The sequence below is a fragment of the Thermobia domestica genome, chromosome 9 (assembly GCF_964235325.1).
Source record: "Thermobia domestica chromosome 9, izTheDome1.hap1.1, whole genome shotgun sequence".
NCBI classification, from domain to species: domain Eukaryota; kingdom Metazoa; phylum Arthropoda; class Insecta; order Zygentoma; family Lepismatidae; genus Thermobia; species Thermobia domestica.
Window position 1 is genome coordinate 226,666,035 of NC_137462.1, and position 14,500 is coordinate 226,680,534.

Below are 14,500 nucleotides of genomic sequence, written 5' to 3' on the forward strand. Positions count from 1 at the left end.
TTCGAGGGTTCCACTATTTAGCATAACAGTATTTGGGAATCAAGGATTAATTTTGCTAACGTTGTATTTGACATTGAGTTAATCCCCGAGAAAATTTCGAGCCATTAATTATGCACTGTTCGATAATCATATCCATTGGAACTTCGCTCAAGAAGGACTCTTTTTCTGCGAATTGTGAATGTTCCGTGAGTTGTTAATTTTCATAGAAAAGATGACCAGCTGCGTGAGAAAATGGAAGCATTAATTTAATTGCTTTCATGTGAGGTTCTTGTCCCCTGTTCAATCTAGTCACTTACGATTGGAATACGATTATGATCTTCGCTATATACTGTAGCCATATTTAAAGGTTCGGAAAATGTCATCGTACTAATTTTGAGATTTCCTAATATTGTTTTGCACATCCAATTTCATTTTATTGTAAATATTGCATATTGATTTTGTCATCCAGACGTTGTTGAATAAGATCACAGATCCTAGCAATTGTCATCTCCTCCGAGGGTTGCAGTGTCTTCATAACCTAGTGTAGAAGGCGCCGAGCAAAGTCTAGAAGTGAGTTCTCAATGATCTTGAGTAGGCATGGCCATTCAGTTTTTCTCTAGAGTTGTCAGAGTACAGGATACACAAACGTTCTTCTATACCATTTCCTGTCATAGTGGATTCAATCGTGCCTAGAAATTACTTAACTGCAAACCTCCTAAAGGGGGTGCATCTTTGGACCATTCAGAAATTCCTTCAGCTGAGGTACGATTTGAACACCTTACCAGTACAATGGATGATCTAATATTATAACGCATGTTAATTGTACACTTTTTTGCAGTTATTTACTGTATGCAGCAGAGTAGAATATATAGTACTGTATTAGTACATAATTTTCAAATATTAAAGAAATACTGACGCACTACACTGCTTATATCAAAAGAAGAGGTTACACTATCGTTTTGCCGAAGCTTTAACAATATGAATAGCTATCCAAAGCTTGTTTGAGAATAAGAAATCGAGATGTGACACGCGAGTGAAGACTTGATTAAACCTTCCGAGTAAGACAACATTGATACACCAAGAACATAAGTGTATAGCATGAGTGGGAAAGTGGGTGTCAGAGTGAAGAAATGTGAAACGATATTCTTATCACGAGAATGCTACCGTGATATACCATTACTTTTACATTCAAGAACTTGGATATAGAGAATTTTCATCAACAGACATCTGAAATAAATAACCTTTTCTTCTCTATGAAATGTGTGGCACTTTGTTACTAATCAAAGCATACATTGAGATTATATGAAGAGATTAATTGATTAGCATCCTGAAAAAAATTGTTATGGAACTCATTACATTCCAACCTCCGAAGGAGCGTTACTTTTGGTCTGAGACTGGTGATCTGATCGTTGAGACAAATAAAGAATCTATTTTAGGTTCTTTTGAGATCTTCCCTTAGACGGTTAGTTGGAAAATAATTACGGTATAGTCAGTCCTTTGTTCGCTTCCAACTTAATAACACTGTTCATCACAATGCAACCAAACTCTGTGCAAATCAAATAATCTTTCCATATCATACTAATGATCTATATCCCGTCTGTAATTTCTTCCATTATTCCTGTGCATATACAGCTACCTTTATCCTTCGAAAACTTCTTCCATCATTTGAAGCTGTCTAGTATTAATCTCCAAGTTTCTGAAGAATCGTGATTGAATTGTCGTTGCTTCAATGGCAGACTTAAATTCGATCGTTGGAATACTTTCCGAATGTCTTTTTTAATCTTTCGTCACTTTCCGTGTCTAATTGTAATATATATCCTTAAGATATAAGTTGAAAATAGCGCTTAACATTATTTATATACGTACTGTACTTAAAGCAGATTTTACTTGGCATTTTTCGTCTACACCACTGCGTGTAGAAGAACTCTTCCTTCTACGTGTGAGTTATAATACTCAGTACAACAAAGAGTCCTTTACATTGAGCGGAGGTCGAATTGACATTCTTGTGCAATGAGATATTATCACACATGGAAGGTGGCATTAACTCAACGTGCCTGTGAGATGACAAAGTGTCTCCTCAAAAATACTTTAGAACTTTTGTTATCGTGACAGTAGTCTGACGTTGAGTTAATACTCCAGAAAATTTGTGGCCCTTATAAGCAAAGATCGATTATAATATCAATTGGAACTTCGCTCAAAAAGACATCTTTTTCTGTGAATTATGAATGTTACTTGAGTTGTTAATTTTTTGCAATCATCTGATACCGTATTTGCCTCCAGGGCTTCCATCTGTTTAGTATAGTGATGTGCTAATTTTTCATAGAAAAGATGACCAGCTGCTTGAGAAAACGGAAGCATTCATTCAATAGCCTTCAAAGAAGTTTTCTACTTTCCTGTTCAGTCTACTAGCTCTGATGATTTGCGGTACGATTATGACCTTCTCTATATACATTAGCCAAAGTTTGCCGGTTCGGATGTCACCGTCTTAATTTTTAAGTTCCCTAATATGGTTTTCGTCATGCAGTTTCTTTTTCTTGTAAATTTTGCATATTGATTTCCTCAACCAGACATTGCACAATAAGATCCAAGAACCTACAGTTAGTCATCTCCTCCGAGGATTGTAAATGTTTCTATAAACACATGTAAGCGTCGCCGAGCTAAGTCTAGAAGTGAGTTCTCAATGATGTTGAGTAGGCATGGACATTCAGAATTTTTACTAATGTTGTCATATTGTACATCTTACCCGAAAGTTCCTCTATACCATTTCCTGACATAATGTATACAACCATGCCTAGAAATTACTGAAGTGGAAACCTCCTAATGGCGGTACAACTTTGGACAGTTCAAAAATTTCTTCAGCTGCAGGTACGATTTGAGACCTTTCCAGTATAATGGCTGATCTAAGGAATGAGGATGTTAGAATGACGAAATGTGATACGACATTCTTATCAAGACAATGCTACAGTGATGTCATTCAAGAACTTGGATATGAAGAATTTTCAAGAGACCTGAAATTAATAACATTATCTGCTCTATGAAAAGTGTGGCATTTAGTTACTAATCAAAGCATACAGTGAGCTTTATGAAAACGTTACTTTGTGATTACCAGTGTTACTAAGTTGGTAGCGAACACAGGACTGACTATACCGTAAATATTTTCTACATAACCGTGTAAGAGAAGATCACAAAAGAACCTAAAATCCACTCTTTTCTTCGCTCATCGATCAGATAACCAGTCTCAGGCCCAAAGTAAGGCTGCTCCTTTGAGGTTAGAATATAATGGGTTCCATAGCATGTTTTACTGGATACAATCGGGAAAATATGATTAATGATAGAGCGGAACCTAGTGAACCCTACACAAATTTGTATGTAAACCCTAGTAAGCATTAAGGACCCTAATTAAACACCTATTTAATAGCTTCAAGTGTTAACACACAGGAGACTTTCTATAAATAATATATCCGTAAGAACCCAATTCGTTGTATTAAACAGTTTTCATCAAGAACCAGGCAAAAGCGTTATGGGTGTCAAAATAACAATTAAGAAATAGGTGAGAGCGATATTAGTCCTAAGTAGATTTCTTTAGCAGATGCAATCTCAAATAATTTTGTAGTTGAATATAGAGGGGAAGTATAGCTATTGCATGAATATCATTGATAAATTAATACGTTTTTTACATTTGGTATCCCAACAGTTTTCAATTCCAAGGACCCACCTAAAACAAACCGCTGTTCGTTCCCAAAGCTATACGTCTGTGATACCCTCGTCTTAAAAAGGGAGAAGTAAATCCACGGTTTTTTACATGGTATGTCATTGTATAATGTGATTTAGAGAGCTCTAAAAGGACTATTGGTTCGTCTTAACACCTAGGTACACAACACAAGATTTTGCCGAACACAAGATAATTACCCGAACATCCCCGCTCGTCCTCAAAATTATTTCTTTAATCATTGCGTCACTTAGAGATCGATATAATCTCTTATTAATATCTCTTTTCAGACGCTGTAGAATAGTATTACAATGAAGTCAAGTGACATATCTGCTAATGTTCCCATTTTGAGGCGATTTCTGACGTAGTGGATGCATATTACATAAAAGCTTAACAAGCTCGGGGATGCTTATCCATCGCAAGCGACCCATCAATTGTGCATCTTTTCAACGCGCTTTCCCTGCACTATACCTTATGAGCTCACTGTGATATTCATTCTTTCTCAGTTAAAGTTTTCTTGTTCCGCTCGTCATGGGGTTTAAACACGAATATTTCGAATTAGCAAATCCTAAGAACAATATAAGCTGCTGTACTTTTCCCTTTTCAACCCGCACGCTCACATCGGTTGTACTGCATGCATACTCATTCTACTCTTTCTAATGGAAGTATCATGGCGGATCTCGATATGTACTGTTATTATCTTTTAATGTAATGCATCCTGATATCTACAATTAGTAATACCATTATTTCTGCAGAAAGCCACAGTCGGCAGCCTTGTAGATGAACCGTAAAACTTTTGCCTTTTGAAAGTAATTTTTCATCTGATTTTTGTCAATTACAGCTTGTAAGTTGCAATTGAAAAATCCTAATCTCACGGCGCTTCTTATCAAATATTACTGTCTCGTTGATTGTAGTGCATGCTAACTGATTGCATTCTATTTGATAAGAGAACAACACGTATCTCGACATTTCTCCTTTCTATAATATGTGAATGTTTCTGTATCTTGGTAACACAACGATCTTTGAAAATAGGCTGAAGTAAAGATCTATGCACATATCTGTGTGCTTCGACTTTCTTCTTCCCAATGTTACGGCTTTTAATAGGACTGTGCAACGAATGTACTCTAGGTATTTTGCAATGATATTCCGCTGTATGTAGCATTCATCTATGCAGAATTCTACAGACGATTTGGTGCCTCTATTTTTGTAAAAAAAAATTACTTGTAGATCTTGGATGGATCTGCTCAACGGCCATGGATATGCTCGCATACATACCATGCCAAATGACTGTCAGGTTCAGTGTTAAAGGTGACTACACTTCGTAAGCCTTAAATGCTGCTATTAATCGGGTACATTTTGTGGTGCAGCTTTCTGCTCGTGAGAAGATACCTTTGAGTCCATGGACAGGACACGCAAACTCTTTCACGTCAGCTAAATGAGGTAGTTGAATTTAAAAATACGATTACAGAAATTCTTCTTGTTGATCATTCCGTCAGATATGAAATGTGTAAAAAACCTAATACAGTTGGTTAACTATTCTGCTACAGAGGGAATGGTTAGCAGAACTTTACTCAACAAAGAGAAAACGTAAAGAAGATCGAGAAATTCAAATCCTCCATTAAGCTCATTAAAATTTGTACGATATGGCACTTTGTAGTACAAACTGAAGCGTGCGAGACACAAAGACTTTAAGGCTCAATAGATTAGTGTGATAGATACGTTGCGTTCTCAATATAGACACTTGAGGAAGTGAGTGAAAGTTGCAAAGACGCCCCGACATTTTTTATACATGCAAGTTGAACTTTCAGGCTAAGTGAAAGGTAATAGCAGTATCTCTTACATTCTCTGGGCACCGGGACGAGCAACTAAAGCTCAACTGAAAAGCTGCTTGGAATAGTCGCAACTGAACAAGGTGCTGTGCAGTAAGGATTGATTGTCCTTATGTCGTATAAAACCAAGGTGAATAAGTTGAAACCAACTGGAATCGACGTGTAGTAGAGCTTTCATTCTTACGCCCTCTTGGATAAAAATGTACATGGAGTCTTTGCATGTATGGAATATACAACCATTGTTCTTTATTAAGAGTGTGAAACTTTACTTCCTTGTAAGAGAGTCGAAAACTAAACGGCAGTTACAGAATTTTAAGTGTCCTTGCAGATGGCTGAATCCTCGGAGTCAATCATCTCCTCTTGAACATCTTAACATATAAACAATTAAACAATAAACAATTGTTATTAAAGTACAATTGAATGATACTATAATACGCGTATATCATATCTAAATGAACTGGTTTTTGGTGGATAACTTAATCATCTCCTGTTACGGTTTTGTTTTCTCTTCGGGTACCAAAGCAGCTCGTTTTAAAAGATTCCAAAATAACTAAAAAGAAGAATACACTACTTTCATGTTTTAAAACTTTTCCTTACACCTTATTTTAAAGTTTCATCAAGTTCGTTTTCATGTCCATTTTTTTAGGTCTATAAGGCGGGGACGAAATCACAAAATAATAATCATAACTGATTGGATCAACAATTAATCCGTTGACAGTGACTTTGGTTTATTACAGCAGTTGTTCGTTATCATCTATATCAGATCTTTCGATCTGCCATTTCTACTTGAATTCTCTCGGCAGAATGCACAAGACCTTGAATACTTCATATCGGCATTTTTACACAAACATGTGGTTCGATCACAATCCTATCTTGCAGTCATTTTTTATCTACAGGTGTTAGATTATCCGGCTGGAGCTGATGGTAGGTGTGTGGGTCAACACCAACCTCTTTCGATTGGGTTTAGGCATAGACCATTTCGCTCCTGATGTTGGAGGTACTTCCGAATTGAATGCTGCACAGCTGCTGTGTTAGGTAACGAAAAAAGTGGTCATATTGCAGCTTTGTAACTACTTCCTTGATATAATTAATATGGCTTATAAATTTGCTCCAAGTCCAGGTGGGAAATGGTCTAAGCAGGAACCCAATCGATTGAGGTTGGTGTGTGAAAGAGGAAATGCGAAAACCAGTATTGACTCAGCTTCCATCGGCTCCAGCCGGATAGGCTTACTTACCTGTAGATAAAAAGATTGGATAGGATTGTGAACGAGACACATGTAAGTGTAAAAGAGGCGATATGAAGTATTCAAGGTATTCTGCATTCTGCCAAGGGAGTTCATTTACAAATGGCAGATCAGAAGACAATCTGATTCTGATGATCACGAAAAGCAGCTTTAGAAAAACAATATGTCACTGACAACGGCTTAAATGGTGATCCAATCTATTATGATTATTACTTTGTAATACCGTCCCCGCCTTATAGAGCTAACAAAATGTACATGAAGACGACCTTGATGAAATTTTAAATGAAAGTCCAGGTACAAGGTATAAAACATGGTGGTGGTTTATTGTTCTGTTTACATATTTTCGGAATCCTTTAAAAGAGCTGCTTTGTTACCCGAAGACAAAATGAAACCGGGCTTTACATACAGAGTTGTGTGGGATTCACTAGGTTCCGGTCTATCATTAATATTATTTTCAGGCCTTAGAAACTTACTATGTATCCCATTAAATTCTAACCTCCGAAGCACCCTTACTTTGGGTCTGAGACCGGTGATCTGATCGATGACGCAAATGAAAAATCGATTTTAGATGTTTTGGAGATCTACCAGTAGACGGTTAGCTGGAAAACATTTAAGGTATAGTCAGTCCTGTGTTCGCTACCAACTTAATAACACTGGTCATCACATAGCAACCAAACTATGGGCTAATCAAATAATCTTTTCATATAAGATCACTGTACACTTTGATTAGTAACGAAGTGCCACAACTTTATACAGCAGAAAAAGTCATTGATTTAAGATGTCCCTTGATGAAAATTCTTCATATTAAAGTTTTTGATGAAAAAGTAATTTTATATAACGGTAGCATTCTCTTGATAAGAAAATCGCATCACATTTCTTCATTCTGATATCCACGTTCCCTCTAATGCAGTACACTCATGTTCTTGGTGTGTCAATGCTGTCTTGGAAGATTTAATCAAATCTTCAATCGTATTTCGCATCTCGATTTCCTATTTTCAAACAACCTTTGGATAGCTATTCATCTTTCGAAGCTTCGCTACAAAAATTGTATAATGGTGAGATAAACACCTCTCCTTTTGATACAAGCAGTGTAGCCCTTTTGTATTTTTTCAAAATTTCAACATCAATTACTAATACTATATATTCTGCTCTTCTGAATACACTAAATAACTGCAAGAAAAGTACCCCTTTGTAGCAGATTAGTTCACCAATTGTATTAGCTTTTTTACACCTTTCATATATGAGACGGAATGATTAACAAGAAGAATTTCTGTAATCTTTTCTATTAAATTCAACACTACCTCATTTAGCTGAGTTGAATAGAGCTTGCGTGTCCTGTCCAACGACTCAAAGGTATATTTCAAGAGCAGAAAACTACACCACAAAATGTACCCGCTTAATCAGCAGCAGTCTAGGCTTACGAAGTGTAGTCGTCTGTAACACTGAACCAGACTTTCATCTTGCCTGGTATGAATGCGACCATATCCATCTCCGTTACCAGAGCCATCCTAGATCACCATGTAAATTCTTATACAAAAATAGAAGATTCAAATTGTCTGTAGAATTCTGCATAGATGATCACTGCATATAGTAGATTTACATGGCAAACTGCCTACAGTACATTTTTTGCCAGTCCAGCTAAGAGCCGTTAACTTTGGTAAGAAGATAGTCGAAGCTCACTGATATGTGCATAGATCGTTACTTCAGCCTTTTTTCAGAGAACATTGTATTACCAAATTGGAGAAACAATCAAATATTCTATTAAGAGGAAATGTATTGATAAGTGCTGTACTCTTATCAAAACGTATGCAATCAGTCAGCATGCACTACAATCAACCAGACATACAAGCGTAGTGAGATTAGGATATTTCAATTGTAACTTACACGCTGTAATTGACTAAAATCTGTTGAAAATTTACTATGATATTTCAAAAGATTTTAAGGTTTATCTACAAGAATGTCGACTGTGGCTTTCTGCAGAAATGATAGTATTACTAATTGTAGATATCAGGATGCATTTAGATAAAAAGATAATCAGAGTACGTGTCGAGATCCGCCATGATACTTGCATTAGAACGAGTGGAAAGATTTGCATGCAGTACAACAAAGGAAGCTTGCGTGTTGAAATTGGGAAAGTGCAGCAACTCAAATTTTCTTATTACTTGCAAATTCGAAATATTCGAGTTTAAACCCTTTAACGAGTTGAACAAGAAATCTTTAGCTGAGAAAGAATGAATATCAAGGTGAGCATAAAGTATAGTAAAGAGAAAACGCGTTTAATGTTCGATAACTTGATGAGTAACATGCGATAGGATAAGGATCCCCGAGCTTGTGAACCATTTTGTAATATGCATCCAGTACGTCAGAAATCATCTTAAAATGGGAACAATAGCAGAGATATCACTTGACTTCATTGTAATAGTTTTCTACAATGTCTGAAAAGAAATATTAATAAAAGATTATATCAATCTCTAAGTGATGCGGTGATTAAAGAAATAATTTTGACGATTCAAGGGGATGTTCGATTTTTAATTAGTTGTTCAGGGTGCAACAAGAGCGCCAATAATTCGAGGGTTTCATATGGAGGTTACCGCCACGTATTATGCCGAGCTATGTCCTCCTTACAAGTCAGCAGTGGACATCGGCATATATTAGTTAATTCTTAATGGCTTAAAGCTAGTAAAGGAAGTCGACAATGAATCCTATGCCCTAAAATCTTGTGTTGTGTACCTAGGTCTTAACACGATGCAATAGTGCTTTTAGAGCTCTTTACCTCACATTATACAATGGTGTACTATTTAAAAAACCGTGGATTAACTTCTCCCTTAAGAAGACCGGGGTATCACACACGTATAGCTTTGGGAACTAACAGCGGTTTGTTTTAGGTGGGCCTTGCAATTGAAAAATGTTGGGATACAAAATGTAAAAAACATGTATTAATTTATCAATGATAATCAAGCAATCCGTTTATATATAACTACAATATTATTTGAGTGTGCTACCTGCTGAAGAAACCTACATAGCACCCATAACGGTCTCACCTGGTTCTACTAATCAAAGCACACAATGAGATTACTAATCGAAGCATACAATGAGATTACTAATCAAAGTATACAATGAGATAACTAATCAAAGCCTACATTGAGATTATATGAAAAGATGATTTGATTAGCCCACAGTTTGGTTGCTTTCTGATGCCCAGTGTTTTTAATTTGGTAGCGAACACCGAACTAACGTTAATATTTTCCACTTAACCGTCTAAGGGAATATCTCAAAAGAACCTAAAATCGATTCTATATTTGTCTCATCGATCAGATCACCGGTCTCAGACCCAAAGTAAGGCTGCCTCGGAACTTAGAATATTCCCTATGTATTCTTTATGGGAATTTCGAGACATATAACAGGCCATAGCCACAGTAATTGTGAAGCCGCAAAGAAACTATTCGAGTTTTTATGAAAGCAATAACGATGCACTAACAATTGCACTAGGTTGAATCATCGGTGCTTTCTGGCTGGGCTAGCGTGAAGTTGGCCCCCCAAATTTTTATTGGATCTAGGGTCTAAACTATTAAGGCACTAATGTTGGGAGTTGGTTATCTATGGAGCACATAAGAAGCAGTAACGATTACACTAGAAGAGATGATTAGTGATTCAATGGGGGGGGGAGGCAGGATCTCGGACGTTAAAAAAGGAACTAGATTGAACAAGGGACTAGAAACATCATTTGAAAGCACATTAGTTCAGCCATTATACTGGAAACGTCTCAAATCGTACCAGAGTTGCTGAAGAAATTCTACAACTGTCCAAAGTTGTACCGCTCATAGGAGTTTTTCACTTCAGTAATTTCTATGCATGATTGGATACATTATGTCAGGAATTGGTATAGAGGAACTTTCGGGTATCCTGTACACTATGACAACATTAGTGAAAATTCTGAATGTCCATGCCTACTCAACATCATTGAAAACTCACTACGCCTTAGTGAGCAACAAGGACTACAATTAAATGCATATTTGATAGCCTCGAGTGTTAACACACAGGAGACTTTCTTTAAACAATATATCCGTAAGAACACAACTCCTTGGAGTAAACAGTTAGTATCAAGCTAACGAACAAGAACAAGCTGTTGCGTTATGGGTACTAAGTAGATTTTTCAGTAGGAAGCAATCTCAAATAGTATTGTAGTTTCATATAAAAGCAAAGTATAGCAATTGCTTTAATATCATTGATAAATAAATAAGTATGTTTTTTACATTTGGAATCAATACATAATTCAGTCCCAAGCGCCCACCTAAAAGAAACCGCTGTACGTTCCCAAATCTATATGACATTGATATCCTCGTCTCATCAAAGGGAGAAGTAAGTCCAAGGTTTTTTAAGTGTTTCGCAATTGTATAATGTGAGTTAAGTACCTTTAAGAGCACGACTGCTTCGTTTTTCTGCCATCTCTGCTAATGTTATCTTTTTAAGGCGATTTCTGACGTAGTGGATGCATATTACAAAAAGCTTCACAAGCTCGGGGTTGCTTGTTCTATCGCGAGTGTCCCATCAACTTGTCCATCATTTTAACGCGCTTTCTCTTCACTATAACTTATGAGCTCACCGTGATATACAGTCGTTCTCAGTTAAAGACTTCCCGTTCAGCACGTCACAGGTTTTAAACACGAATATTTTCAATTTGCAAGTTCTAAGGACACTATATGCTGTCGTATTTTACTAACTTCAACTCACACTCTCTTGTCGGTTGTAGTGCATGCAAACTGATATATTCGATTAGTAATACCATTATTTCTGCGGAAAGCCACAGTCGGTAGCCTTGTAGATATGCCATATGAAAGTAATTTCTCAACAGATATTAGTCTATTCCAGAGTGTAAGTTGCAATTGAAAAATCCTATTCTGACTACTCTACTTTTCAAATATTAAAATACTGGTTAGTCGTAGTGCATGCTAACTGCTTGCATTCGTTTTGAAATACATCAACACATATCTCGACATAATCTCTTAGTAAAATATCTGAATGTTTCTGTAACTTGGTAATACAATGTTCTCTGAAAACAGTCTGTACTATAGATCTAAGCCCATATTTGTGTGTTTCGACTTTCTTCTGCCCAATAATAACGGCTCTTAGCTAGTCTGTGCAAAGAATGTACTCTAAGCAGTTTGCCATGCTATTCCGCTATATGCAGCGATCATGTATGCAGAATTCTACAGACAATTTGATGCTTCTATTTTTGTAAAGGAATATACTTGGTTTTCTAAAGATGATTCTGGTCAACGTCCATAGATATTCTCGCAAACAAACCAGGACAATTTACAGTTTGCTTCAGTGTTAGAGACGAGTACACTTCATAAGCCTCAACTGCTGGCGATTAATCGGGTACATTTAGTGGAGTAGCTTTCTGCTTGTGAGAAGATACCTTTGAGTCGAGGGACAGGACACGTAATCTCTATTTAAGTCAGCCAGATAATTAGTGTTAATGTAATAATTAAGATTACAGAAATACTTCTTGTTGATCATTCCGTCTCAGATATTAAAGGTGTCAAAAAGCTAATTCAGTTGGTTCACTAATCTGCTACAAAGGGGAACTAAGCAAAACTTTACTCAGCGGTGAGAAAATGTGTAGAAGATCGAGAAATTCAAATTCTCCAATAAGCTTATGAAGATTGTGCGATATTCCCTCTGTAGTGCAAAATGAACCGTGCGAGTCAGAAAGACTCTAAGGTTCTATAGCCTGAAGATTAGTGTGATAGATACGTAGCGTTATAAATATATCATCTTGATGAAGTGGGTTATGGTTGCAACAAACGCCTTGAAATTTTTTATGCACTCAACTTAACTTCCAGGCTAATCGAATATTAATAGAAGTATCTATTACTTTCTTTGGGCACCGACACTAGTAAGTACTCCAACAGTATTACTAAGGGAGAAAATTTAGGGCTTCTGTTCCAAGAAGTGGGAAGTGAGCCAAAGAAGATTTATATATTTTAGGTGCACTTAACTGAAAATCCTCTGAAATTAAGATAGTTACTGAAATTAGGAGATTCGAAAACTAAACGGTAGTTACACAATGTTTAGTGTCCTTGCAGATGGGAGAATCCATGGAGTCAGTCAACTTCTGTTGAAGATCTTAACATATAAACAATCAAACAATAAAAAATTTTATATACGTAGAATTAAATGATACTGTAGTACACGAATGTGATATCTAAATGAATTGGTTTTTGATCGTTAACTTAAATAAGTCTTCGGGTAAAAAAGCAGCTCGTGTTAAAGGATTCCAAAATATGTAAACAGAACAATAAACCACCTTCATGTTTTATACCTTGTCCACACACCATTTAAAGTTTCATCAAGATCGTCTTCATGTTAATTTTGTTAGGTTTATAAGGCTGGGAAGGCATTACAAAATAATAATCATAAGAGATTGGATCACCATTTAAGCCGTTGTCAATGACATATTGGTTTCTTACAGCTGATGTTCGTCATCATCAGAATCAGATTGTCTTCCGATCTGCCATTTGAATATAAACTCTCTTGGCAGAATGCATACTACCTTGAATACTTCATATCGGCTCTTTTACACTTACATGTGTCTCGTTCACAATCCTACCTTGCAATCATTTTTATCCACAGATAAGTAAGCTTATCCGGCTGAAGCCAATGGTAGCTGTGTGGATGCTGGATTTCGCATATCCTCTTTCACACACCAACCTCCATCGACTGGGTTCATGCTTAGACCATTTCCCACCTGGACTTGGAGCTACTTCGGAATTGAATGGTGCACACCTGCCGTGTTAGTAGGGGAAGAAGTGTCCATATTGAAGCTTTGTAACTACTTCCTTGTTATACCTGATACGCTTATACTACGAAAGATATGATTCCTTCTCCATACAGGGAACTATGAAATGTGTAATATTGAAAATTTTTTTAGGATTGAGATTTGACTACTAACTCCCTTGAAAACTTTGACTAACATGCATAATTCATTTTCTTTTTGAAGGATATATAAGGCTTTCAATTATTCTCTCCTGAGTATAGCTGATGTCGTGTCAAAGCCTGTTGTAACATAAAAAAGTGAAAGCAGTCTTTTAGTGACGCTAAAGTTTCTCGTAGCATTTCCTTTCGGTTTTGCTTGTATGTGGCATTAAATAATCAGCAACTGCTCATGAAGTCTTCTAACAAGATTCTTAGAAGATCAGAATCACACCCATCAACAGCTACAGATTCCCCGTTTCTAGTTTTTTCTATTACTGTTGTCCATATACAGCTCCTTCGAAACCTCTTTGCATCATTGAAACAGCCTACTATTTATATCCAAGATTCTCAAGGACCGTGATTGAAAGGCATAATAATTTCCATCGTTCAGATATTCCAGGAAAGCTATTATTGTCTTTCCGCACTTTTCGTGTCTAATTGTAATTTATGCCCATAAAATATTAGGTAAAAATAATGCTTAACATAATTTATATACGTACTTAACGCAGATTTGACTGGCCATTTTTAGTCCACACCATTGCGTGTAGAAGGACTCATCCTTCTACGTGTGGGTTTTAAAACACATGACATGAGAGACTCTGCAATATTCACCGCAGTGGAATTGACATTCTTTCGCATTGAGACTTTATCACACAAGGAAGGAGGCATTATCTCAACCTGTAGCACTGATGATAAGCTGATGTCCACAAAAGTACTGTAGAACTTTTTTTTTCGTAACAATATTTGGGAATGAAGGATTA